This window comes from Canis lupus, chromosome 38 (assembly GCF_003254725.2).
Source record: "Canis lupus dingo isolate Sandy chromosome 38, ASM325472v2, whole genome shotgun sequence".
NCBI lineage: Eukaryota > Metazoa > Chordata > Mammalia > Carnivora > Canidae > Canis > Canis lupus.
The window spans coordinates 12,834,296-12,860,247 of NC_064280.1; the positions used below are offsets into that span (position 1 = coordinate 12,834,296).

A 25,952-nucleotide genomic window follows, 5' to 3' on the forward strand; every position below is an offset into this window, starting at 1 on the left:
ATAAGAAAAATTGATTAGCAGCCCTCTTTTAAAGTAGTCCATGAAAAATTCCCTTTTTTATATTCAGTAGCTTAGAAACTGACTGCAAGGGATGATAAACTTGAATGAGTCACCAGGAAACTGAGCAGGTCCCATGGCAGCTGTTTGTGTCTTCAAAACTCGCTACAGGGGGAGGGTCAGGTAAGAGAAGAAAAGACAGCAAACTGCTTCCAAACTGACCGACTTACACAACAGGTCCTGCCAGTTGCCATAAAGTTAATTTTCTAATATATTGCAAAACATGTTATATAAAGTTGAAAACTCTGACTGGGCTTTCTGTCCATTCAATTTTCTCTCTGGAGCACTCTGCTCGACCACACTTGGCTTTAACTACCGCCAGACCAATTCATTAAGAAAAAAGGGTATAGTCTTGAGCCAGAATATTTATACACTTGACTCAGAAACAATCTATTCTAAGGGACATTTTCCCAAGCTAAATGCACTACAGGGCTTTCCTATTCATAAAATTCTTCAGCTGGTCTGTAACTCCCTTAAGTGGAGAAAAAAGGAGTCAGGTCCAAAAAAGAAAAATGCACACTGACCAAAAAGAAAGAAAATACCCAACGAAAGGCATGGGTCTGGGCTACTTATAAAGCAATGAAACTTCCCTTTCTTCCTTTTACTCTGATGACACTACTAATAGTTACTCAGCTTACTGTGTCCGTTAGCACCAGGGGCAAGCATTTCCCAGGCAAAGAAAAGAGCCCAACCAATGCTCAGCATCCGTGCCATCACAGCCAACACCAGCCCCCAGATCCCACCCTTTATCTAGGAGGCTGCCTGGGTTAAAGACACAAAAAGATGCTCCAGAGGCAGTACCCTATTAAGATGCATGTACACACACACACACACACACAAGCATGCTCTTGAGCACGCACAGTGCACACCTGCGCCCACATATTCTTATCTACCTGTCTGTTCAGATGACCGAAACACAGGTCTTCCCTTCCTTCCCCTTCCTCTATGGCCACAGACACCACCCTTTTCTTCCCAGCCAGACCTCTCACATGGTTGCCACAGATCATAAATGGTACCTAACAGTGAGCTCTGCATAAACACATCACCATGACCAGAAAAATCAACCATCTTCTCGATGACCCTCAGGTGCAGGACCATTAATGGCAATTTCACCAAGAATTGAGAGACCTCCCACCTCAGTGCGGTGGGAAGGACACTGGCAGGTCCAGAAACCTGAGTTCTAGTGTCAGGTCTGCTGCTAACCTAGCTGAGCGACGACCTTGGGCAAACAACTTAGCCTTTCTGATCCTCAGCTTCCTCATTTACAAGTGACACAAGTGTGTAACCATATGATCTCTCAGCCACCTTCCAGTTTAAGATCTTGTTTTGCTTTGTGTCATCTCTGTGCTCATTGAAGTGTTAAAGGACTACAGGAGAAGGGTTGAACATTTGTCCCATTAGACATTAGGAGGAAGTTCCATGCTGTCCAATATGGCAGCCACTGGCCATACACGTGCAGCTCTTACACACCTGAAGCGTGGCTAGGCTGGATTTCAAAGATTCGGGATCAAAAAATGCAAAATATCTCACGAATAATTGTTATATTGCTTACATGTTGAAATGGTCATATTTAGGACAGATTGCATTAAATCAAATGCATGATTAAAACTAAATTCACCTCAACTCTTTACTTTTTTTAACATTGCTACTAGACAATTTAAAATTAAAAAGTGTGGCTCACATTATCTTTCTGTTGGACAGCAATGCCCTACAGGGGAGTTTGGCTCAGAGGCCAAATCTGGTCCACAGCCTATTTTTATATACCCTGAAAGCTAAAAAGGGTTTTTACATTTTCAAAGAGTTGTTTTGAAAAAATGAGAGAGATTGTGTTATAGAGACTATGTGTGGCCAGCAAAGGCTAAAATATTTACTAACTTGCCCTTTACAGAGAAAGTCTGCAGACCTTTCCTCACTCCTGTCCTCGTAGGGTTTCGGTGCTACCGTACTGCTCCAGTTTTGAATGCAGTGCCAGAAAAATTATGCTCGGAGACAAGTCCCCCACCAATCTTCATTATTTCCAACATTGTCTGAAATGTGGTGGAGAGAATATGAGGAAAACTCTAGAAGATGGAAAGGAGAGGCCAGACTCACTGCTACTTTCCGCCGTCTAACCATACTAGCGGCAAAGATTTACATGAATTCATGTAACTAACACGCAGATTTCAATTTCCTTCTTAAGAGAAGATAGCTGAGCATGAAGAAACTTAGCTTATAAGGAAAAATATGACAACTTTAACCTAATAATGTAGTTTTTTGGTGTTTTTTTTTTTTTTTTTCTTCCCGGGCCAAATTCAGTGTGACTAACCATCCCTATATGCCCAGGACTGAGAGGTGTCCTGAATTCAAAGCACTTCCCCGGGCTTAAGCGCAAAAATCAAGATGGTCCTGGGCAAACCAGGATGAGTCAGTCACTTTAAATTTTACCAATGACTATTTGCTACTATGTTACAAAAAGAATGCAATGCCTACCACATTTTTTTTCTAATAAATGGACCTTCTTTAACAAAGCTGCACCTTGAATTTTTGTGTCTGCTATTTTTATTGTCTTTTTAATCATCAAAAATTAAGTTTTTAGTAAGTTCTCCATTGACCGTTCAGTTCTTTCATTCTATGATCTTGAATCAAATCTCTTATCCTCACTGGACTTCATTTTTTCCCTTTGTAAAATATCTTGAGTAGATGGTGAATTTTTTTTTTCTAGTGATTTCTGTTGGAGGATAAAACAGCCGACTTTAAGAAGATCCCTTAGGGAAATGACGATTCCTCATTTAGGATTCGCGTTCAATTCAGGACCACTGGACAACCGCCGTCAACAGGATGGCATTTTTTAAGTGTTTTAAACTATTCAACACTATGATCGTTTGAGCTGGAGATCAATTAGAACCCAAGAAGGTTCGATTTCCAAAGAAAAGGGTATATAAATGATACTTCAAATCCAGAAAAGTTCTATACCCCATCTACATGAACACAAATGGTGATATTATTATTGTTTATTTGGGGGCTGATTGTTTTCAAAATCATGGATGAAATGATAGTACATATTGCTTTCCCCAACAACTGGAACTTTAGAATGGAAGCCCATTCTCCCAGATGGCCTGGAAATGTTCTCTTTGTTTAGGAGAAGACGGTGTCATTCGTTGCATATTAAACACACACTCTCTCGGTTTCATTGGGGATGCTCTATTGTGCAATAATTGGTCCCCATTGTTACATGCACAATTTGGCTGCTCAGATGTAAAAGTAAAACCTCTTAAATAGCTATCTCCACTGATAGCCTTCAGCATAGACGTCCCCTGTGGCCACGTGCCTGCAGCAACCCATGACTAAGGCTTAGTAGGGCAGGGAGGGGCAGATGAAAAGGGGGTGCACCTATAATCTTTTATTTGTATTAGAAAAAGCACCCCCTGAAACCAAATTAGCGATGGCTGAGTGCTGCATCAAGTCCCCAGCAGGGACTTTCTGCCCAGGGTGTCACCTGATAAAGGAGGTGAAGTGAGTGGCCCAGGTGCCCAGGACTTCTGTCCAGGAGGACGGTGAAAGAAAAGCGTTCCTGCCATGGCCTAGCCCTTCTCCTCACAGGAGGGCCCATCTTCCTCTCTGCACCGACTCCCTACACCCAGCACCCATGCTCCATCCACCACCCTTTCCAAACCCACAAGACCTGGGTGGCCACTCATCCACTGAGCTACAGGTGTCCCCACAGCCCTGGCCACTGAGCGACACTGGAACCAGGATGGCCTCTGAATACTGAAGACATTCCTGTTTCTCCCAAAGTCCTGCAATCCTCCCTTTTCAACTCTGAAATCGTTTCATGTCAAAGTCTGACTTTGAAAAAAATTTTTTTTTTTTATTGTTTCGACACACATCTTTTGGAAATTTCTTTGTTCCCCTTGGTCTGTCTCAAACCCTGCCACTCCTGACTCTGAAGTCCAGATCGGCCTGAGGGGACTTTTCTCCCCAATTCGGCTTTGGTCCTGTGAACCACTGGGGGACCTGGGCCTCTGTAGTAAGCTTCCCACGGCCACAGGGCAATTAAACACATTGTCCTGCCGTCCAGGGTGCTGACATCGGAACCACCGCAACCATCCCTCGCTGCTGCCCCTGAGACCAAAGCCAACGTGCTCCCACAAAACCTTCCAATGCAGATGGACAAAGATGGGAGCAAGCCCAGGCCTGGAAGCAAAGGTGAGTCACCCTCTCCTCGTCTTGTGTGGCCCTCGAGGGCTCCACGAGCACAGAGAGGAGCCAGGCCGCAGGGCGTGCTGCACAACAGCAGGGACACTGTGGCTTTGTGGCTCCTTCATAATGTGGAGGAGCTATTGGCAAGCAATCCAGAATGGAACATCCCACCATAACTTACAGGGTCAAGAGCTAAGACTTCCTGTGGTATGTGGAAAAAATGGGAAGTAACATCTTTTACCTATGGATTACTTTGGTTTTTTTAATTTTTTAATTTCAATTCAATTTAGTTAACATATACTGTAGTAGTAGTTTCAAGGGTAGAATTTAGTGACTCATCAGTTGCATATAACACCCAGTGCTCATCACATCACGTGCCCTCCTTAATGCCCGTCACCTAGCTACCCCACCCCTACCCCGCTCCCCTCCGGCGACCCTCAGTTCATTTCCTCAAGTTAAGCATCTCTTGTGGTTTGCCTCCTTCTCTGTTTCCATTTTATTTTTCCTTCGCTTCCCTTATATTAAATTACTTTAACACACTCTAAGGATTTTAAAAGATTTTCTAATTCAATGTGAGATCTCCTTGCTAATGGGAAGACATCAATCACAGAACAGGCCAGTCCTGAGTTCAAATCCCTGCTGTGTGGCTTTGGCCGGCTCACCGAACGTGCGTTGGTGTCCATTTCATCACTGTTGAAGTGGGCCTAGTCATATCTACCTCGTTCGCCTGGACAATTACATGGATGATGTATAAAAAGTGTTTATACATCACTGCCTCTGAAATGAAGGTAATGTTATATGGCAATTATATCTCAATTTTTTTAAAAGGTATATTGCAAAATGCTGATGCACTTTTAAAATAATGAAAGGCCACTGTTGTTACTACCGGTGCTGGTAGGTGTCTAAGAAAGTGGAAGTTGGGGAATGGGGCCAGGGTTACTCAGGGTACCAATCTAGAAGCAGGCCCGGATTCTCAGCAAATGATCTTTGGACCGTTTCCTCCACAAGGCCAGCCCCTTCAAATATCTCTGGTCACAGAACTGAATTATATATAGAAGAAAACTCACGAGGCCCTGCAATATTTAACAGAATGTTTAGGTTTAACACAAAAGTCAAAAACTTGACTCAAGTTAAAGCTCTGGTGACTGTGTGAAAAAAATCTGAGCTGGAGGCAGAGCTCTTCCAAAGAAATACTAAAGACAGACTTCTCAGAATTTAAAGATGATCTAAAACGCTCCTGGTAGCCCAAGTCACACTGGTGCCTATGGCCAAAGTCCACACCCCGTTCCTAACACGGTGTTTCTATCCTACAGGAGGAGAAACCAGTCAACCAGTCAACAGCAGGGTATTTCTTCTTCCATGCTGACGCCTGTCCTGTTCCTTCTCGGCTCTCTCCAAGTTAGCCAGTCTGCGGGCGAAGCAGCATCCTTTCTTTGAATCCCAGCTGGAAAATACAGACCACTGAGAAGACTCCCTCCTCCAAGGTCAAAGAAATCACTTCCAGGCTGCTTGCCTTGAGGCCGCAGGCTACGTTTGTTCTGTAAAAACTGGGTAAGGTATTGACAAATGCCTCCAGGCACCTGCCTCTGCTTCCAGACGACAAATCTCTTTCTCTCCCTTTTACGTCTAGTCTCCTGAGATTCATCTCGAACACCCAGATGGGATAGATCTTTAAGTCTCCCCACTGCCCCCCATACCTTTGTTAAGAGTATTTTCAGGACTCCAAAAGTTGGGGGGGGGGGTTGTCTGATTTAACTAAATCTAGTACAAGTTCCCTTTCAAAGCAGTTACACACACACACAAGTGTCACCAGATCAAGTTCACAAACTTTCCATACGTTCTCACGAGGTACCTTGGTACGTTCTGTTCCTGCACCATGAATGCAAGCTCCTATAATCTTAAGACTCTCTCTCTCTCTCTCTTTTTTTTTTTTTTTAACTTTTTAGATCTGTCTCAGTACCTCCATTTGAACAGGAATATTCTCTAACCAGTGATCACCATGATCCCACCAACTCTGTCTGAATCTTTGTAGGCTGGGCTCTATGGGTACTTGTGGAGATACTGCAGATAAACTACACACATGCACACACACACACACACACACACACACAGGAGCGGGGGGGGGATGGATAGCAAGAACCACCAGTTTAATTTTAATATGGAGTGACATCTCCCACAACACACATATTTGGCTCCACATTCTTGGCCTTCTATTTCATAAGTTCCATGACACTATTTTCCTTTAAAATTTCAGTCTCGTGGTCTCAAAATGAGTTATATAAAGTAGCAGTTGAATAGGTTTTTGGACTGGTCATGGAAGAAAAAAGTCCCTGAACTGGTGACTCCAAATTTTGTCTCCTCAGCAGCTTGGCTGAGAAAGTTTTAAAATCACTGCCCTGTCTACTGTCTATGGTCTGATGAAGACGAAAACTGAGAGGACACCATGTTGTCCTGACACTTCCTTTTCCTTCCGCTTCGTGTTCACCTGCCCTCCAACTGGAATTTTCTCATTTTTTTTCAAATTATTCATCTAATTACTGTGGGATTTAATAAATAGAGCTGTTGCTTTAGTTAAACTTTTATGGCAGTGAGTTAGCAATCAAAAACCTTTTTTGGATGCTTGGCTGGCTCAGTTAAGCACCTGCCTTTGGCTCAGGTCATGATCCCGAGGTCCTGGGATCGAGCCCTGCGTCTGGCTCCCTGCTCAGTGGAGAGCCTACTTCTCCCTCTCCCTCTGCCTGCTGCTCCCCTTGCTCATGCTCGCTTGCTCTCTCTCTCTATATATATATCAAATAAATAAATAAAATCTTTTAAAAAAACTTTTTTTTTTTTTTTTGGTCAACTGATGAGAGTATTAGTTTTGAAATATTTCAGGATTTTTCTATCAATGATTAAGTTTTTTCCCCTCCTGTAAAATATCTTCACAAGGCTAGTACACCTTTTACCTTAAAAAGAATGAGGAGATGGTTTGTTTTGATTATGAGAAAACTATGAATTAGGGAGCTCAGGTATTGTGTCCAAGGGAACACACCACGAGCATGTGTTTGCCTTGAGATTCAAACCAACCTAATTTGACTTCAGACTCTACTCCCATATCTGTGCTAGGTACACAGTGGTACCCAAAAGATGCTGTTGGCCCTACTCCATTCAACCCAAAGGGAGGCTCAGAAATTTGCCGGGCTTAAAGGAAAGACATACCGGATCAAATACCTCCACACAGAGCATGCTAAGCTTTATTTCTAGCTTCTGGCAATACATCCCACTGCCCTAGAGTATATTCAAATCCTCTCTTCTACATTGGGCACCCTCCACAGCTAGGATAGAGTCCTCTATCCATTTGAGCCCTCCCCCTCAATTTTGACTTAAAACTCTGTGGAGAGTAGGTGCTCAGTAAAAGCATGAAAAATGTTCTTTTTTTTATTAAAAAAAAAAAAAAAACCGAAATCACAAGGACCCAGGGAATCTCTAGCTAAGAGGCCCTATAGTCAGAAATACTGAAAAAAGATCATAGCTGACACCACAGTTGGTGAAAGTAACAGCCTGCAAGCTGTGCCAACAGTCCTTTTTCCTCATTGAATCCCTCCATCATTCTTCTGATACAAGACAGCAAATGCATTAAATCCTTTAAACATTCACTGCAAGTTGGTATAAAGGTAGTGCATTTCTAAGAGTTGAAAGAATGTCTATATACATAATCACACACATACACACACATCCATCGGTATGTAACATGGTACACAGTTCGGAAAGAACTGGGCTCGGCAGAGACTTAAAATAGTCATTTAATCTAATTGATCTCGGGTGTAACAGCAAAGAAGCTAGCTATGTCCAGATTAGATCCGAGAAGCAGATTTTCCATCTTTCACTTCTCTGGGAAAAATCAGTTTCCACAACAAGCCCTGCATCTAGAATGTTTGTTTATTGTTTCTACTTTGTCTCCTCCCTGGAACATTAAGTGGTCTTGGATATTGGAGAGTAAATAGGCATCTGACTGTCACCCTACCAGCTGGCAGACTCAAGTGTCACAGCTCAGGCCCACACCTGCTTGGTTTCCTACAGAATCTTCACTTTAATTAGAATTAGATATTGGTCTGTGAGTCTGTGTTCTAATTTTACTTTTTATTTTAAATCTTGCTTTGGCATGCAATATCTTTTTTACATTCTTTGAAAGGAATAACTATGCTTGTCCCAAGAAATCATCAAGATTCTATTCAAAGCAACGCACCCACTGGGTTCTCCGCTGACATTTTATGATCTGGAATCAGGGAGAACCAGGGCCGTGTTCTATCATTCGACCACGCGGCTGTCATCTTTTTGATGATTGCTGATAGCATTCCATTTCCGTCTGCAAGAAACCATCACTTCACTAGGTGGGCTCATTCTAACCACAGATATGTATTTCGGCTTTGATAAAATGTAGAATTATTTATATTATGGATAGCTCTCCCTATTTGTTTTTCTTGAATCACTCAGCTATACAGTATGCTGAATGACATATAAATATAGAAATTATGGAAATAGAGAAAGCATTTTATCCAATGCAGATCCTGGGTTGCTAAAATTAGTTGCTAAAATTTCTCTCCAGGGTATCATTTAAAATCTAACCTTGTCCCAAATAACTGACCACCAATTTCTTTGATTCCCAAGAAAGCAGAGAGCTCTGCAATGTGACGCAGGCCAAAGGATTTGCTAGATGGGCTGGAGGTATCCACTTGGGAGGGAAGTAAAGAAAACACACACACACACATGCACACACACATACACACATACAAGCAAATACATGTTCCCATGCACATACATACACACACATGGGCACACTGCCTGGCTGTGGCATCCATGAGGAATGATAGAACACGTAAACAGAGGGCTCCATCACCCCCTCCACCCCCATATTCTGTGCCAGCACAGCCCATTCTAAAATGATAAACATGCACTATTGATGCAGGTGTTTGTAAACAAGTAAGTTTGGAGAGGTTTCTAATTATAAGCTGTCACAGCTAAAATTAGAAACCCGATCTGTTCACTTAAAAAAAAATCTCTCCAAATGGGTTTATTTAAATGAGAGCAGCCAGGAAGTTTTGATTTGGCAAGGAGTGATGAGCTCTGGTGACACAGCCAGGGAACTGCTGTTTGTCAACTCTTCCCTGTACTGTGAGGTAGGCTTCCGAAGTTCCTAGTGAAGAAAGCCACGACTTTCCTCCATTGTCATGGTATGCCCCCATCTTTTCCAGAATGGCGCATCAATCACTCAGCTGTCTGATATCTCCCCCTGCATCCTCAAAAATACCCTCTCACAAATTCTTATTGCTCCTTTTGCTCCCAGCTCCAGTTCAAATGTAATGCTGAACATTAAGCATTTCTTGGCATTCACAAGCAAACAAGCATAAACAAACATTCCATAATAACCTATGCATGAGATGCTCAAGCCCCAACATCCATTAGAAAACTCAGCAAAGTAGACACTTTATGCATCTCAGAGACTAATCACTGCACTTTCCACTCCTAGACACAGCAAAGTGAACACCCTCACTGGCTGCAGCTAAATTGGGCCGCAAAGACGCTTTCCATAAATGGAAAGAAGGAAGCTGGGTTCGGTTGCAGAGAGGAAGGCTCTCTCTCCCATTTACACAAACATAAAATCACCAGACTCCACCTGAAAAGTCTGTGTCATTTTCAAAACCTATCAATAATAAATGAATATTACATAACTTATCTCTAGTTAACCAAAATTCTTGGCCATACTTCCTGAAATGAAACACATCACTGCTGACCCTCTGCAGTCTTATAAGAACCAATAAAGAATCTCGTGACAACAGTGTTCCTCAATACTTTTCTTAAAGAGCCATTATCTTAGACCAGAGTTTTAAATTTAGCTATTTTTGTCCTTATTTTCATTACTCTCATATTGAGCCACCTTCTCAGGATAAGAGGCAAAGAATTACGTTTATTTGCACCCACATCCTGGCTCTTAAAAACACATATAGACTGTAGTTTAAGTCATAGTTCTAAAGACAAAGTGATAATGTTGTCTCTATAGATTGTGCCCATATGGAAACAAGACAAAAACTAAGAACTCAAAATGGAGAGCTGAAGATCAATCGTCTGGGGTGGCAGAAAATAGGGAACAAGTCTCTCCTGGATAGTCACCCACGTGCATATTAGCAACAGCTACAATCTCATCCCTTTATTTATACCATTACCCAGAGTTTTGAACAACCACCACCACCACCACCACGACAAAAAACAGGGGCCAGGTTTAAATCTTACCTTTCTCTCTCCAGTTTCTAGAAAAGATAACAGTAACATTTGAATAGCGAAAGACAAGAAAAAAAGAGGGGAAAAAAAAAAACAACTATAGATCCTTTGACTATTGTGACCCTGGATAATCTGTCTTTAAGACAAGACTTAGTCAATTCTCTTAATAAAGCCATAATCACCTCTCAGCAGAATGAGGTAGCAAACCTTGAAATGCAGAAGCTCAAGACATTTCTGCCCCCTTCGCAGGATGTCCAGTAGATCCTTCTGAAATCATTCTGTCTGCTGACCACCTTCCCCTTTGGCCCCATGGGAATCCCCACCCAGACTGGCCTCTGTGATTTGCCTCTTGAACACCACCCTAGGCTCTCTGGCTTACCTCAACCATGGGGCCCCTCCCACCACTGGCAGGCATTCAATTCTATTCATTAACTACAGGACCATCTTAGAAAGATCCATGGAATGACTCAATCCCATCCCACTACAAGTTCATTCTGTACAAAATCATGTTGCTCCTTTCTGGATATCTTTAATCCACCTCTCTCATTGGGTCCTAATATGATCCACATACTAACTCTTCCAAACCGAACCCATACATCTCAAATCTGGCTGTGCTGACCTCCAGCTTTTATTACACACGAGACATAAGGTGCAAAAGAGCTCCAGATAAAGACATACACAATCATTGACTCTAACTGACGCATAAAATCCCAGGCCATTTTCATATTTTCTGATTGGCACTTTTAAAAAAACAAAGCAAAAAAGAACCCCAGCTCCGTGGGAAAATGGGCTTCCTGCTGAAAGCCTCAGTGAAAACAGCCACCAGAATAATTCACTGGCGCTGGGTTATTAAAATCCCTGACAGGTATTACTTAAGATGTTGGAAAATTATTCAGGCACATGTGTACACATATATCTACCTTCTGTGTTTGTGTGCACGCACACACACACACACACTCACATTTTTAGTAAGTACTCATTAAGCTATCTGAGATATTAAAACTAATCACGGCAGTTTTCCTTTAATGTTATCCTCAGCATAAAGAGAAATGAGCCCATTGTCATTTATTTCAAAATCATTCTTTATAAAAAATAGCTAATCTCCAGAAGCACACCTGGTTTATTGAAGTGAATACAAAGATGCAGCATATAGCCTTAATGTGCTCAGCTGGGAAAATATATTTTTTAAATGAGCATTTGTTAGGGCTTTATTTGCAAATGCAAAACTATCCAAGGCACTCTGTGCATGTAGGGATTTTTCATTTCAAAAACCACATTAATATAGGAGGATTCACATCAAACACGAAGAGCAACAAAGATTAACCCCTGCAGGTCTGGACAAACAAAAACCACCATATTACCAGGTTATAGGAAATTGAACACCCACGAGACGACTGACACAACCCTGAAGTGCCTCTGGTAGACACTGTTAACACAACAGTGTTCCCGCAAAACCTCCTGACCCGTCTCTTCAGAGTGCAGGTTTCTACAAAGTTGACTCAGGTATTAAAAGTGGCAGAAAAAAGGAGAAGTGCTAGGTTAAATATTAGAAAGAAAAGATCAGCCATTAACTATATTTGGGAACTTCCAAGGGAAAATCATGACAAGTCTAGAGCTTCCCCTGATCTTCTGAGATGGCCGGTCTCCATGAGGAGGCACGAGGTTGCCCCAGTTGCCAAGGATGGGATGTTGGAAGGCTTTCATGGCAAGGCCGTGTGGGAAGGAGTGTGTGGCTTCTGGCCATGTTAGTCGGGTGTTTCCTAGATACCATGGCAGGTGTCATTTTTTTTTTCCATTTGATCAGGGAATGTAATACATCTTCAAAACAATTTTCACCCAACTGGTCAGAGATGTTAAAACCCAATCCCGAAAGAATCCCTTTGCTACTTTCCCTCAGAGGTACTCTCTCCGAGACTGCCTTGATTCTTTTTTTTTTTTTTTAAGATTTTATTTCTTTATTCATAGGGAGAGAGGCAGAGACATGGCATAGGGAGACATAGGCAGAGGGAAAAGCAGTCTCCCTGTGGGGAGCCCGATGTGGGACTTGATCCCAGGACCCTGGGATCATGCCCTGAGCCAAAGGCAGACACTCAGCCCCTGAGCCTCGCAGGCATCCCACCTTGATTCTTTTGAAATATATAATTTTCACACAAAAGTCTCTGGTCTGCTTGAGTCTTAATCTTTTCTGTATTTAAAAATAAAATTAAAATATATATTTAGCATATTAATATGCTTTTCCATTAGCATCTAGAGAATAATAAAATAATTCTCATACATGGCAAGACGAACACACAAGAACAAGTAGGCTGGCATTCTCAGCGCTGACAAGGAAAATGTTGATGGAGCTGGTCATGATCTGAAAGGGTTAAGGCATGTCTTCAATAAAAGGAATTATGTCAAAAAAAAAATAAAATAAAATAAAAGGAATTATGTCAGAAACCACTGACATCCTGTGCTGTGCATTCCTTTACAAATCAAATCTAAAATTAGTGCTAACTTTTCCTACTTATATCCCAAATGGATATTAGCATAATAATTGGATATTTTTTTAACTTTTATTTTTTTATCCAGCACAGTATCTAACACAAAAGAGATGATCAATAGATAGGTTTTGAATCGACTGAATGAATCAACTTGCTGGCACTAGATGGAGGAAGTCATGCTAGACAAGCACACCCACAATATGTTATTCATTCCTTGGCTTAAAACACTTCAATGGCTCTCCATTACCTACCTTTAGTCAAGTCCAAACATCTTCTGGTTATTTAGCTCCTACCTACATTTCTAGCTTCACTGCTCAGCAACATTTTTGCAAGTGTTGGGGGAATACAGTAACAACAGAAGTAAAATGAAATTTTGAGAGTAAAATATTAAGAGCAACACAAAATGGGATCAGAATAGAGAGATATGCAACATCGTTGGAAAGAGACAAAATTATTCCCTAAGTGATAAGATTTGCTGTAAACTGTCTGGATATATTAATTTATGTAAATGAAGGCTGTGTCCTTCAAAGAGGAGACAGAGTGGTGAACCATTGGACGTGGCATGAGAGAGAGAGTATTAATCAATAGACTTATTCATCAACGGGTCTCACTGGTAAGCTTCCGCCTACAGTGTGATGGTTGCATCAAACTATCTAGTATTTGGTTAAACTAGTTCTCACTACTCTAATTTCCTACTCTACCCACCAATCTTACAATTACAATGTGATTTTAGAAATATTAATACCTGGGTGGCCCAGGTGGCTCAGCAGTTTAGCGCTGCCTTCAGCCTAGGCAGGGCCTGATCCTGGAGACCCAGGATTGAGTCCCATGTTGGGCTCCGTGCATGGAGACTGCTTCTTCCTCTGCCTGTGTCTCTGCCACTCTCTCTCTGTATGTCTCTCATTAAAAAATAAATAAAATCTTTAAAAAAAAAGAAATATTCATATCAAGCTATAAATCTGTATGTCCTACTAATTACTCTCTACACTTCGATGTCTCAAAAAAACTTTACATTCAGCATGTCCAAAAGTGGTCTAGTACCTCAACCAATTCTTTCTCCAATGTTCTGTGTCTTAGTAAGTGGCACTGCCATCCATCCGCATAAACCAGAAACCCTGGAGATTCCCACATTTGATCAATTCACCTTATTTCAAGTTCCAAGTACTATCAGTCCTAACATCTAGATATTTTTCTAACTCATTAATTTCTCTCCATCTCTGTCGTCATCACCCAAGTCCAAGTTACAGATAGCTCTCAGAAGACCTTGTTCCTACTTTTAACAGGGAAAGTATTTAGGAAATAATAAATTGATGTGTAAGTTATAAGGCTCTGCACCTATCCACTTCCACAGCTGAGCATGAGGATAACCATGCCCATGGGAGAAGTAGATGGAAATGACCAAGAAGTAGATGGAAATGACACACTTCTTAGCTTTGGGTCTTAAAGTTGATTTGCATAACCTCTGTAGACAGAAGACTCAGAAGTTAAGCCTTGGAGAGTACAAGTAAAGGAATTCTCAATTCCATAGCAAGATCTCTGGCTTGTAAACTAGATTTTTGTGTTTGACAACAGACCAGGAAAGAGAGAGTAAAGACAATGGAACTAGGGGGGAAAAGCCCTAGGTGACCTTTCCAGGCCAGAGTATCAAGAGAGGAAGAACAGAGGCAGAGACTGTAGTAGCACACCATGAAATATGTGTCTTGACTCTTTTCTCTGGAGTGAGGTACTGGAGCAGGTAGGCACTCCAAGAGTTGTTCTCCACTTCCTGTTTAAGACCACCTTCTTGCCTGGTGCTCCCCAACTCCCAACCTGGAACAACTAACTCAGCAGGGTATAAGTTGATGGAACATGGGCAAGTGAAGAGGAAGACTGAGTCTAGCGATCCTTGGCATTAGTATAGTATGGAAGTGCTGAAAATCCAGTGTGCTCTGTGGAGGGACATGGACAACCATGGATGGTCCTGGAAGGGGAGCCCACCGGGAGCCAGAGCTGGGAGGTGGTGGCAGCAAAGAGGACCCCAGGCCCTAACCGAGCTGAAATATGACAGACAGTTCATCTGGCCTAGAGTCAGCAGTGAGCAGATGTACAATGAGCCACCCCTGCAGAGGACAGTAGTAAGAACCCAGAAAGCCACCTCAAGCGAGCCGCACATGCAAATACCAGGCACTGGAAGCTCTCCCATTCCACTAGTGCTGTCCTGGGGAGGAGACTGAGCACTTACCTGGAAGGGACCTTTTTTTTGTTTGGTTTTGTTTTGTTTTAAGATTTTTATCCATTTATCCACGAGAGACACAGAGAGAAAGGCAGAGACATAGGCAGAAGGAGAAACAGGCTCCCTGTGGGGACATGGGACTCAATCCCAGGACCCTGAGATCACGTCCTGAGCCAAAGGCATCTCCAAGCCACCCAGCTGCCCCATGGAAGGGACCATTTTAAATGAAAGGAAATGATTTAAAATGGGAAGAGATGAGGATATCAAGTACTTCCCTGTTATACACTAAGATTAGGAACTTCCAGTGTGAGTAAATTTTCAGCCTCAACGTTCGCTTGTCCCTCCTGCTATCTGCTTTCAAGTTGTAGCCAGAATGGTGTTTGGACCATGAGTATCTAATTAAGCCATACGGATTATGGAAACCCTTCCAGGGTTTTCCTCTGCCCATTGGATAGAGATCAAAAACCTTAATGTGGCCAATAAGCCCTTCCTAGCAGGCCCTTCTATGCTGTCCACCACATTCTCTTGCTTCCTCCAGTTCCCCTCCCCTTTAATGACTCCTCTCCACTCACAATGGTCTTTAGAATTTCTTGAACGTGCATACTCTCAGCTTGTATTACCACCTCTAAAGTCCCTCCCTGACTCCAAATTCTATTCATCTTTTAACTAAGAATTTAACTTATTTTTTTCTTCAGGCAAGCTTTCTCTGCCTGTAATTTTTATCCCTGGAAAATTCCAGATTATATAAAAAACAAATTTCTTGACTTCAGGAATTCCCAGAGCCTTTACTATGCTATTGTGAATCTCCAAGCAGCAGGAAGAAACACACACCATTTCCTAGACATTTCTACCTGGAACACTTGTCTCTGTCTCAGAGAATTAGTCCCTTCAAGAAAGGGGCACTTGGGTGGCTGAGTGGTTGAGTATCTGCCTTTGGCTCAGGGTATGATCCTTGGTTCTGGGATCGAGTCCCACTATCGGGCTCCCTGCAGGGAACCTGCTTCTGCCTCTGTATGTGTCTCTGCTTCTCTTTCTGTGTCTCTCATGAATGAATGGATAAAATATTTAAAAAACAAAAAAAAGCAAGGAAGCAAGCAAACAAGCATTAGGTAAATGCTGAGTCATGACATTGACAGAACCTAGAATCATGTCTCCTCAAAGAACAGAGAATAACTAAAGTTAGCAAGCTTCCTTAGAGAAGAGAAGACATACTTTTCCCATGGTGGGAAAATTGCCATGTTGAATTTCTTTTGAGGAGGTGATAAAGTGGCCATACAGCACAAGAGGAAAAAGGGAAGAATAACTGGTGTGCCCATCAATCCCATCAAGGCGATCCAGAGGTGCCTGTGCTGGGTATTCATGATCTCCCCACTGCCCACTGCCCTGCACCCAATTCCACAGCCCCAGGCTGCAGCCTGAGCTCCAAGCACCTTCTCCTCAGGCCTACAGGCTGCACTAGAGTGGGTTCCAATCCAGGGAGAATAGCCAGTGACACTTATTAGAAGTCAACAGCAGCTATTCTGGCAATCAAAAAAAAGAGGCCACAAGAAAAGAAGCTAAGGCTGAATGGAGCAGAAAGGACAGCAAAAGCTTATCTTCTCTGCTCCCATTTGTGAAGACTCTATGCTCCGGGAAAGAGGTGGCACCATTCTGGAGAAGCAAAGTAAGTAAATCTACAAATAGCAGGAATATGAGAAAACTTGCCATCAGAAGATTTATGGCATTATTCACATGGAGCAAACTTCACTGTAAGTTAGATGTGCTTGAACCCCATTCAAGGGAATTTAATAACTGAGATGTCAAAGAACCTTATTAGAAGGCAATCTTACCTATGTGATCCTCTGACCTAGACCCCGGGGATCATCTACAGTGACATGCCAAGATATGTGAGCCAGGGTGGTGGAAAAGAACTTTTGGCAACACAGCTTAATAAATGGATTTTTTGGCCCAGGGAAGTTGCTGATGTAGTAAAACTAGATGTGGTCCAACAAAAATTAGGTTGCACATGAGAAAGATCTTGATAAAATATAGCCGTTCCCCAGCAAAACTCCATTATTTCTATTAGATGGGACAGATCAGATAACCTGTGCTACTTTATCATCTGAGGTCATAGGTCACTTGGGGACAGCTCAAGTTTGAATAACAGATGGGGGTAAAACATTATGCATGTGAATGATTCCTCATCTGGAGGCTGCTGGCAGGAAAGTCAAGTATCTCCTCCTGCTTGAAAGAAACTCACAGAGAAGCTAATAATGACTATGGATCAGTTGAAGAAATGGCAACCTCCAAAAACCAACACTCTTAGAATAGCCTTACGGTTAGAAAACCAGAATCTTTAGGGCAGAAGGAGGAGATCTAGGTGAAGCATTGCCCAAACCAAGATATAGATCCAGCAGTCACATCTCCTCTGCTTGGTTACCGACTGTCTTTTCCTCAACATGCTTGTTTATAAATGGTCACAGCAAATGGGGCGCCCACTAAAGTAAGTCAGTCACTAAGCCAATAATTAAGAAATCAAGGGATAGTCATGGCCTAAAGTCGTGTCCCTAGGACCTGAGTGCCTACATCCCCTATTAAAAGACCTTTCTAGGATTCCACGTGATAAAAATGATGCCATTTAAAATGACTGGTCTGGTCAAGGAACATTGCTTTGGCCATCAGGTTATAAGTAGTCAGGTGTGGGGAAGAATCGTGAACAGAACAGACTCCAAGGTAGAAAAAGACCTTTTTTAAAAAAAAAAAAAAAAAAGGTGTGCACATAGGCTGACAAAGGGTAAAAAGTGAAACTATGGAAGAAAGGTTTTGTGACAGACTTTTCTTCCTTATTTCACACCCAGGATCTAAGACCTATGTACTGGCCAACAAGCTGAAGTCAGCAGTTCCAGGTCCTCAGGTGATTCTGAGACAGGAGAGAACAGAGTAGGTAATGGGGGGCGGGGGAGTGGGTAAGACTGGGTCATTTGATAATTCTTGGCTTGAACCTATGAGGGTTTCCCTTCAGGTATTATCCTGAAGAAAGCTCCAGGCAACCTTAGGCTGATTCTTTACTTGTCACTTCTCAAAGGTGAATCAGTTCATGCTTACAATGGCTGACTCTGTGCTACTGTTCAAGTTCACACGCACCTTCTAATTATAAGGAACAGGCTTCTTGGGCTTCTCCAGGCAAAAGCTGAGAGGAAGCCAACATTATTTTTGCTGTTACTGCAACATCCAAATAATTTTCCATCTGTTAGAGTCTCAAATTAAAAGGGCAATGATTATGAGTGAACACATGCCCACCGGCATGGACCATGGTTTATGTATGTTTCTGAGACAGTCACTGTGCCATTTTCTGGCCTGAGGTGAAAAAGAGGCACACAGAATAGGACTTGACCTGAGAGACAGGAGAGCTGGCTCACATATTGACCATACTTTTGAATAGCTAAGTGGCAGCCTGCAAAAGCAACTTAACCCATCAGGATTCCTGTTTCCCGTTTACAAAATACTCAAAAGCTCTGCAGAAAGAACAAAGGCAAGAGTATGGAAAGCGTTTTGAACAATACCCTGCTAGAATCATTTCAAGGTGTACAGGAAGACATACTTCCTGTACACGCAAGAATACCAATGAATGGAACATGGAAATCTACCTTGGATTTTGAGCAATGTTTGAAGAAGTGTCACGGGATGAATTGGGGTGATTCAAAACAGACTGAATTTCAGATCTGGTAAGAAAGTAATCTGCACATATCCAGCCACATGAGGCAACCTTGAAGCAGAGGCAGAGGGGCAAGCCTCAGTGACTGGATGCATCCCTCCACAACAAGGGACACTCCCTCTGTAAATTATTCCAAACGAATGCCTCGTTACAACAGGGGTACTAACCACGTGTTACACACATGCTGCAATGTTACTGTCTCCCACCTTTCTAAAATGATCTAAGAAAGATCTGTGTGTTTGGAACCAGGTATTTCAGAACATCTCGGACAAAACATCCAAGAGTCCTTCAAACAAACTATAAGCTCTCCTTGACTTGATGGAATGTTTCCAGACTCCCTAAGGGTAACTGGTAGTCAGTGACCAAATAAGCACTTGGAGAAAAGGACAGTTGGTTCCAGGGGTGGGGCAAAATGAGGACCATAATCTGGTTGACTGAGAGTTAACTGCAGCAGGGCATTCCTTAAATGGTTTCTCAGAGGCACTTTGGGCAGTTGGGTAAGGAATCCCATGTCTTCCATCCAGAATCCATGGACTAATCACCCTTAAGCACCAAGAGGGCTCTTGCATATTATGGGAGTTTTGTTGAAAATAAATAGGCCACCTGGAAATGAACACGGAGAACAAGCGATTCTTTTCTTTCATCTTCCTTCACTCATTCTTCCTCAATCAGAGCAAAATTACATGTCTCAAAGCAGTTGCCAAAAGAAAAAAAAAAAAAAAACAACCCTCAAAATGCTGTGGAAAAATTGTGCGATTCTTGTTCTAGTCATTAGACCTCTACAGAATTATTCAAGAATATTAAAAGTACTTTTTATACATGCTCCAGAACTTATTTATTTCGTCCCAATTTGATGGATATGATAAATAAATTAATGGTCTTGTTCCTAAAATATGGTGGTTGTTTTTGTTCTGTTTTGTTTTGTTTTTCACTCTGACAGTATCAAAGAGTCTTTTTGTGTTCTTCTAAGAGCTACCAAAGGGCTGGCTATAGTCATGGTTATTATCGCCAGAGATTGGGGCAACATGGTAAGGAGGGGTTGGCACATTTTTCCAGGAGTAAGGGCATTTGGAAACTCCATGGTGGGTCCCCATGGCACAAAGGCTCTTGTGTACGGTACGGCTTTACAAGAAGGGCTCAGCCGATTCCTCAGCAGCTGTGAAGTTGTCAGCCGTGGCATTCTTTACAAAGCTGGGTGGCTGCTCACTGCTGACATGTTCAGTTTTGAGCTCTGAAAAAAAAAAAAACCCTCACTGGAATGTTGAGCTAGGCAAAGATAGCAGATGCCCAAAATGAAAAAGCCCATCATACATCAGGTGCTTAAGAACCTTCTGGATTGAAAAAGCATGAGTATTTTTCTACTAAGGTTGCACTTAGCCATTTCAGGTGCTTTTCATCCAAATCCCTCAACTTCCCCCTCCTGAACCTTGACAGCCAGACTCGAGACGATCCAATAGGCTATCGATCATATTCTCTTCTAAAGGTCACACTGGGAGAAGCATAAATGCCAGACAAACCGCACACTTCTCTAAGGAAGATGCACATTTCATTTACTTTCCTATTTAATCTCCTATGGGCTTTCAGCAAGACATGCAAATATCTTGGAAATGACCATGTTAGCTTTGATCCCACACTTGTGATCATTTTCTGAGGTGCTCTCAGTTTGGAGCTCCAAAAGAAAGGACAAAGTGCATGTGGCAATCTTCCTCGACTCCATTCTAAGCAAAGAAGACAACTCGAAAGCAAGTTTTGGTATCTTCTAACAGAAGAAAAACAGTGTCCCTCTGAGAGCATTGCACACCAGTTCCTAGGACTAGATCTTGCCACAACAGTGTCTATTTAGGTAGTAATGACCCGAACAAAGCTAAATGTATGGCTATTGTGGTTGTTATAAGGGTGCCTGGCAATAAAATACTATGCCTTAGCAAATAAAGAGACATAGGAGGTGAAGAAAGGTCAGAGAAAAAAACAGATGAGGAATCAATGTCAAAAGAGGTCACTTTATGAGCTTCAAAGGGAGCTACAGTCATTGATTATAATATCACTGAAACAACACAGGCACTGTGAGATCTGAAATTACATTTCCAGTCTGAATTTATAGAACTCGCTGCAGACTCTCGTTGTGATTGTGGCACATTAATGGAAGCCTACCAAGTAAGCATGATTTAGATGGACGCAGGTGAGGTGAATTCAGTTTTTCCTGGGTTTGTATAACTAGGTGCATGATCTAGAAAGATTTGGAAGAGGTTTCTTCTTTAATTTCAGAGACGTTGCTGGTAATAGCTGGGGGCGAGAATTATCTTTGAAAAACTCAAATTAGATTATGGCACACCCTTGCTTACAAATCACAGATAGCCCTTTCCTTCATGCAGGATAAGGGATGGAATCCTTAGATAATATGCAAGCCTGCTCTTATGAGACCACCACAGCCTTCTTTTCTGACTTCACCCCATATGTCAACCATACCAAAATTCTCTCCATTTTCCAAAGTCAACATACACTTTCCTACATCTAGGTCTTCATACAACTGTTTTTTAGCTGAAATGCCCTCTCTACCCTGATAAATTATTCTGATTCTCTTTCCCTATTTCTTCACCATGGCAGATCCTGGGCTCATCACACCCTATTTCATTTTTTTCTGGGTATACAGGTATACTACCTTTTTTCATATTCCCTTGCTGTCAAGTAGTTTTACATGACTGAACCCTGCCCAGTGGCATGTGGGTAGAAATGATGCATGTATGACACTACTGATCCCTAAAATCCTCCTCTGGGGTACTCTATGACCTCTCTCTTCCAGTGCCTCAGATTCTGGGGCCCTTGGGGATGGTCCTGGATCCTCAAATAACTACTTAAAGCAGAGCACCCTACTCACCCTACCCTCCAATCCAGTCATATGCAGCATAAATGAGAAATAGTTTAAGACACCAAGACATTTAGGAGGTTTGTTTTAGCAGGTTGTCTACTTTAACCAATGCGCTCTATCAGATATTAACTGTATTTTATCTCCTGCTATTGTGGTTATTTTTATGGAATGCCATGGTGTTGGCTTTTGGAAGAAGTCTAGTTATAAGTAAAAACTCATATTTATTGAAGAAAAGAAAAGTTGAACTTATATCTAAACAAAAAAACCAAAATGATGCAAAATCTTTTTTTTTTTTTTTTTCCATTTCTGAGCTGACTAGCTGAGTTGGCTAGAACATGGTGCCACTGAAATTGCATTCATGGGTTACACTCTATAGGAGGTAGTCATCTTATACAGAAGAAAGCCTTTCTGGAGAGCCAGGCTGCTTCCCTTTTCCTGGATGCATGCCACTAATCATATAGGGCACTGCCTGAATGACCACAAAGGGAGAGAATTACAGAAGCCTGTGGGCAGCAATGGCAGCACAGTTTTTCAATCCTTCAACAAAATAAAAATAGAACGCCTAGACAATAAAACCCAGAGCTCTCGGACAACTTTTAAAACAAAATAGGAGATGAAATGTCTTCATGAGTCCCAAACCAGCTGATTGGGCAAACCACCAATGACCACAAATCCTATGTGGAATCAGCATCTGGATGACAGGAAGAAGGAAATAATGGAGCAGCATCTCATGGACCTAAGAACAGAAGAACCATAAAACAGTCCACAGTACTCACTGGAAAATTCAGTGGGCACATTTGAAACAACAGCTATAACTGGAAGGAGGTTTGTCCTTTTTAACACCTAAGTGCAAGGGGTGCATGGTAAGTAGAACTGAAAGAAAGAGCACAGTTTAGTTGCTACAACTGTCAAGCCACCAGGGTTCCCTTCCAGAATCAGCTCCCACTAATGAGAAATTTCTGCAAGTGCCATCAAAGTTGAGCAGTACAGAATAAAAGATCTGAAAGAAAGAGATTTAGATCAAAGTGGCAAGAGGAAAAGCAGCCAGGAAGAATCTACCATATTTTTGTACTCTATACTAAACACACACACACACACACACACACACACACACACACACACACACAGGGAAAGCTCTGTTTCCTGAACCTACAACTCGGTCTAAAAGGTCAGGAAAATTAATTTCACATAAAAATGAACAATGGAAAAGGACCAAGGTCAAATCCCATTCAAAGTTATTATAATTACAAAAATGAGTAAGGAACAGAAAAACATCCCTAGAGACAACAAAAGAATGCTGGAAAGGCAGTCTCATAAAACAGATCAAAACTATAATCTGTCATTCCAAAAGAAGCTTAAAAACATTAAGAAAAGATACAAAATATGAAAGAACAGCATGGTCAGATTGGAAGAATTTATGAATATGGTGACAGGACTCAAAAAAGAATTAGTAGCAAAAGGAAAAAAATAACTTCATAAATGCCAACTAAACTAGGGACAAATAAACAACAGATAATTCCTTAATAAAAATAAAAAATAAAAAGGAGGGGAGGTAAAAAGTAAAAAAGAAAGAGATAAAAAGGTTTGATAAATAGACAGTAAAGATAAGCAAAGAAATGGAACATAGGGATAAAAAGAGATTCTGAAGAAGAAATCAAAGCAAGGGAATATAACACTAGTATTATAATGACTATAATTCAATAAAACTTCCTGAAAATTTTTTTAAAAACTTGAAATGACATTGAATAATTATACCATGCACCTGACAATACTGAACCCCAAAAACATGTTGACACGTGTTCTAATAAAACTCTTTGGGTACATGACTTACAGTGTAAAGAAAATTGAGTTATCGTCAGATTTTTCTAAAGTGATGCATTAGGCCAGAAGAAAATTAAGTTGCCCATTTGATATACTAGAGGAAAGAAAATAATTTTATATCCAGCCAAACTGACTTGCAAGTATAAAGGGCTCAAAGGAACTGTTACAGATATAAACCAGTACTGAAAGATCATTGTTCCCATGAATCCTTTCTGAAGAACATACTAGAGAATGAGCTTCCGGCAATCAAAACAATTAGAAAGACCATCAACATAAACACTGGTGGTACATATTAAAATATATAATAGCCTGTGGAATTATAATTAAAAGTATGCCAAGAGGTAGAGAAGCAAAGTACCCAATGGTTCTATGTTCTGACCAGTTACACACAGCACAGCTATTTTAAAATGAGGGAAGGATGCAAAAATGAGGAACTATATGCAAAAAAAGTTTTAATGTTTTCAATAACTACATTGGTACTAGTATTGGTATTGCTCTCCCGGACTAGTGTGTGGCTAACATAGTATAAAACAAGTGGGTAACTATGCGCTATTGTAATTCTATTATCCCCTATGTCCTTGTCAATCAAGATTCTTGGGAAAGGAAGGATATAGAAATGTAATGCAGAAGAGGTTATATAAAACTCTATACTCTCAATTTGGATTGAAGTATCAATATGAACTCATAAATTCATAAAATATTTAATAAAAATATAGGTATACCTATATTTTATGCATTTATTTGATAAATAGGTAGGTAGGTGGATAGATAGATCCATTGATTGATCAATCAATTGACTGAGCAAACCCCAATCCTGTCCTCTACAAAGACTCAGGAAACAATGAACAACCCAGCGGCAATGAGCATCCCTAGCACCCAGACTATAGTCTTGGAATAACATTTCTTACCTAAAGAAATGAGGTCTTCTTGAACAAAAGGCTGATTCCAGATCTAGGACAGGAAATGTACAAGAGGAACTTGGAACTTACTGTATTATTATACAGCAGGGAAGTTATCAAAGGCTCTTAAGGCAATGGCCAAAGGACTCAAGGTCCAACCTGAAGAGGTGCTCCCTGGTTAAAGTGGGACAATATGAGCTTCAATAAGGATTACCTTGCCAGCCACACCTGTGGTCTTGCCAAAGGAATCAAACCTGAGTGTAATCCAGTCTCTGGATCCAGCTGCCAATTTGCAGGAAACGCAGGGGACGGGGGACTGTGATGAACTGCACTATGAGTTTGCAGTCAGTAAAACTCAGGCTCAGGGAAAGTCTACAGGTCAAATGGCTCAGGTTCCTCAAGAGATAAACTGTAAGGAGATAAAAAGGATTAAGGAGGAACTTAAACAAGTAAAAGAGATTCATAAGGCATATCTTTTTCTTTTTAAATGGGCAAGGCTATAGCATTTGGGGATGCACACTGGGTTGATGGGTGAATTTCTAAAAATATAATGACGTGATTATTATAATAGGATGATGATTACCTATGAGGGGTACAAAAGGCTGTGACTGGTGAGGCTTATGGGCAGCAAAATTCTAGTTCTTGTCCAGGCTATACAATATATACATAATTTTCATATAAATACACACACATATGTATAACAATTTATACAATATAATTACAATATATAAATATACAATATTCAATCAGGACCTTCATTTGATTCATGCAGTTTTTCTATTTGCGTATTATTTACAATAAAAATATATATTTTTAAAAGATTGTGTTTCTCACTGCCATCCAATCTCCTACTGAGAAGTCACTGCAAAACACATGGTTGGAGTGAAGAATGCTAGGAAATGATGACTGTCATACTGTGAAGGTCAACAAAAGTCTTTGCAGAGTTATATTTAACGTGGAAGATAATGTAGATCCTCTTAAAGGTTTTCACGAGTCCAGTGATCGCCCCTTTTCTCTGAACTTCTTAATGTCTCCATCATTTACTTGATTCTCATATTTGTATAATTAAGCTGAGATTGCTGAAGGAAAACGATGCAGGCTAAACCCTGACAATAACACTGTGGTCCTACTGGGGTGAAAGGGGATGAACCAGTGCCCTTATCGTTGTGAAGCTACCTCAAGCCCATTTACTGGGATTTAACAGAAATCTGCTCATTGTGTTTCATACATTAAATTAAGCTTATCCCGAGCTTTTGCTTTTCCAAGCATCTAAATTGCTCTCTTTCTCAGGGAATATGCCAGGACTCATGAGAAAAGAGTCAACTTAGAGTTATAAAATCAAAACGAGATTGAACACCAGAGAGAGAAAGAGATAGACGCAAGGGAATAAATGCCTCTGAGTATGCCTGAACAATCAAAACAAATTTACAGGTATATTCCTGAGACTGTAGAGAACACATCCCTTAGAAATGATTATTTTATACCC

General features: G+C 41.2%; 1 protein-coding gene across 29 annotated transcripts in view; it reads right to left on the bottom strand.

Annotated features, from left to right (window-relative positions):
• ESRRG (estrogen related receptor gamma) overlaps positions 1-25,952 on the bottom strand; it is a 618,648-nt gene that overhangs the window by 520,302 nt on the left and 72,394 nt on the right. For 4 of the 29 annotated variants that reach the window (XM_035711230.2, XM_035711217.2, XM_035711224.2 and 1 more), the window contains one exon: positions 24,681-24,875. The exons of 14 other annotated variants lie outside the window; for them this stretch is intronic. The gene's annotated coding sequence lies outside the window, so the exon portion shown is untranslated. Of the gene's footprint in view, positions 1-10,673; positions 10,844-24,680; positions 24,876-25,952 lie in introns of those variants that run through there. 11 more of the 29 variants (XM_035711229.2, XM_025421002.3, XM_035711215.2 and 8 more) reach the window with 6 other exon arrangements.